The sequence below is a fragment of the Hordeum vulgare genome, chromosome 1H (genome assembly GCF_904849725.1).
Source record: "Hordeum vulgare subsp. vulgare chromosome 1H, MorexV3_pseudomolecules_assembly, whole genome shotgun sequence".
NCBI classification, from domain to species: domain Eukaryota; kingdom Viridiplantae; phylum Streptophyta; class Magnoliopsida; order Poales; family Poaceae; genus Hordeum; species Hordeum vulgare.
Genome location: NC_058518.1, coordinates 393,057,414 through 393,061,174, shown reverse-complemented (window position 1 = coordinate 393,061,174; position 3,761 = coordinate 393,057,414).

The window sequence follows — 3,761 nt, the reverse complement described above, 5'->3', positions numbered from 1 at the left end:
TCAAAGGAAATACAATATTTTTAGCTTACAACTCTCTTCTTTACTAATATGTCACATAGCTTCTTTATTAAGTGTATGCTAATTTTGTTGATCATAATCAAGCTATAGTAAAATATGGCATCTAGTCAATACTAATGGATAATTTAAATGCCAATGATCACTCACGTTGTCTTCCATATAAATGTCACATTATATTATGTATAGTCTCTACCTTATGGATTATCATTAACTTATTCCAAAATGGCAATTATCGGCATGTCAACAAACATTATAATTAATAACCCCAATAATATATATCCATTAACAATACTCATAAATCTATTATTAGTGTCTAACTGCAACAACGCAAAGACCATGTCGATGATCATTTACAAATTTTAATCAACCATCATGATAAAATTCCATACCCTATATAAACTATTTATACAGATACAGATTAGAAACATACCTTCTTTTATATTACTATAACCATACCCTACAGTACGATCTAGCCTCCCAACGAGCGAGTGTGATCTCGTGCGAGGCAACTAGCTATTACTTGCAGTCCAGCCATGCTTCGACTCAAATCCACTCCAATCCAAGGCAGCACCATGGCATAGTAGATGAATATCAAGCATCGCGATCTTGAGTTGTCCTTGCCCGTGTGGGGCATTGCTTCCCATTAGTCCCGTTTGTCTCACAAATTGCCGCACAACTTTGGGTTAGTGGATTAAGGAAGGATTTATTTGTGGCGAGATTAAGGAAGGAAATTAAAATGGATTTCTTTCATGACAATGCCTAATTAATCGCATGCAATAATTGCTCTACTAATCAATCGTAAAGGCCCTTAATCTTAGAACGAATGAAGGAAGGCGAGAAAATCAGGGAAATAGTTGTAGGAATAGGACGTCCATTTTCTACGTACATACATCAACACTTTGGACCAAGTCGCTAGTCCAATTAAGAGCAGATTTGGAGGCCCCTAGGCACCTAGAGGCCCGATGCGGCCGCCCTGCTCGCCCCCCTTGACGATCGGACCTAGCGACATATGATGTCCTATTCTATGTATGATTGACATGTAAAATGATTCTCAGCTATCGCAAGAGGGGATGGTGCACTAAATTATTATTTTTATAGATAATGATGAAGTTAAAGATCCATGTATTGTAGTGTCAATGTTTGTTTCTTCTTATCTTAGACCACGGAAAAGATAAGGCTTGACAACAATCTTAGTTATTCCTAATGAAAATCGAAGGCGATAAAATTCTGAAGTAGATTTCCAACAGTATGCTTGCTCATAAAGGGAGATAGTAAAAATGTTGGAATTATGCCCTAGAGGCAATAATAAATATAGTTATTATTATAATTCCTGTATCAAGATAATAGTTTATTATCCATGCTATAATTGTATTGAATGAAGACTCATTTACATGTGTTGATACATAGACAAAACACCGTCCCTAGCATGCCTCTAGTTGGCTAGCCAGTTAGTCAATGATAGTCAGTGTCTTCTGATTATGAACAGGGTGTTGTTGCTTGATAACTGGATCACGTCATTGGGAGAATCACGTGATGGACTAGACCCAAACTAATAGACGTAGCATGTTGATCGTGTCATTTTGTTGCTACTGTTTTCTGCGTGTCAAGTATTTATTCCTATGACCATGAGATCATATAACTCACTGACACCGGAGGAATGCTTTGTGTGTATCAAACATCGCAACGTAACTGGGTGACTATAAAGATGCTCTACAGGTATCTCCGAAGGTGTTAGTTGAGTTAGTATGGATCAAGACTGGGATTTGTCACTCCGTGTGACGGAGAGGTATCTCGGGGCCCACTCGGTAATACAACATCACACACAAGCCTTGCAAGCAATGTAACTTAGTGTAAGTTGCGGGATCTTGTATTACGGAATGAGTAAAGAGACTTGCCGGTAAACGAGATTGAAATAGGTATGCGGATACTGACGATCGAATCTCGGGCAAGTAACATACCGAAGGACAAAGGGAATGACATACGGGATTATACGAATCCTTGGCACTGAGGTTCAAACGATAAGATCTTCGTAGAATATGTAGGATCCAATATGGGCATCCAGGTCCCGCTATTGGATATTGACCGAGGAGTCTCCCGGGTCATGTCTACATAGTTCTCGAATCCGCAGGGTCTGCACACTTAAGGTTTGACGTTGTTTTATGCGTATTTGAGTTATATGGTTGGTTACCGAATGTTGTTCGGAGTCCCGGATGAGATCACGGACGTCACGAGGGTTTCCGGAATGGTCCAGAAACGAAGATTGATATATAGGATGACCTCATTTGATTACCGGAAGGTTTTCGGAGTTACCGGGAATGTACCGGGAATGACGAATGGGTTCCGGGAGTTCACCGGGGGGGGGGGCAACCCACCCCGGGTAAGCCCATAGGCCATAAGTGTGGCGCACCAGCCCTTAATGGGCTGGTGGGACAGCCCAAAAGGGCCCTATGCGCCAAGGATAAGAAATCAAAGGAAAAAGGAAAAAAAAGGAGGAGGTGGGAAGGGAGGGGGACTCCCTCCCACCAAACCTAGTCCAACTCGGTTTGGGGGGGGGAGAGTCCTCCCCCTTGGCTCGGCCGACCCCCTTGAGGGTCCTTGGACCCCAAGGCAAGGCCCCCTCCCTCCCACCTATATATACGGAGGTTTTAGGGCTGATTTGAGACGACTTTTCCACGGCAGCCCGACCACATACCTCCACGGTTTTTCCTCTAGATCGCGTTTCTGCGGAGCTCGGGCGAAGCCCTGCTGAGACAAGGTCATCACCAACCTCCGGAGCGCCGTCACGCTGCCGGAGAACTCTTCTACCTCTCCGTCTCTCTTGCTGGATCAAGAAGGCCGAGATCATCGTCGAGATGTACGTGTGCTGAACGCGGAGGTGCCGTCCGTTCGGTACTAGATCGTGGGACTGATCGCGGGATTGTTCGCGGGGCGGATCGAGGGACGTGAGGACGTTCCACTACATCAACCGCGTTCTCTAACGCTTCTGTTGTACGATCTACAAGGGTACGTAGATCACTCATCCCCTCTCGTAGATGGACATCACCATGATAGGTCTTCGTGCGCGTAGGAAAATTTTTGTTTCCCATGCGACGTTCTCCAACAGTGGCATCATGAGCTAGGTTCATGCGTAGATGTCTTCTCGAGTAGAACACAAAAGGTTTTGTGGACGGTGATGTGCGCTTTGCTGCCCTCCTTAGTCTTTTCTTGATTCCGCGGTATTGTTGGATTGAAGCGGCTTGGACCGACATTACTCGTACGCTTACGAGAGACTGGTTTCATCGTTACGAGTAACCCCCTTTGCTCAAAGATGACTGGCAAGTGACGGTTTCTCCAACTTTAGTTGAATCGGATTTGACCGAGGAGGTCCTTGGATGAGGTTAAATAGCAACTCATATATCTCCGTTGTGGTGTTTGCGTGAGTAAGATGCGATGCGATCCTACTAGATACCCTTGGTCACCACGTAAAACATGCAACAACAAAATTAGAGGACGTCTAACTTGTTTTTGTAGGGTATGATTGTGATGTGATATGGCCAACGATGTGATGTGATATATTGGATGTATGAGATGATCATGTTGTAATAGAAATATCGACTTGCACGTCGATGGTACGGCAACCGGCAGGAGCCATAGGGTTGTCTTTATACTAACGTTTGTGCTTGCAGATGCGTTTACTATTTTTCTAGGATGTAGCTTTAGTAGTACTAGCATAAGTAGCACGACAACCCCGATGGCAACACGTT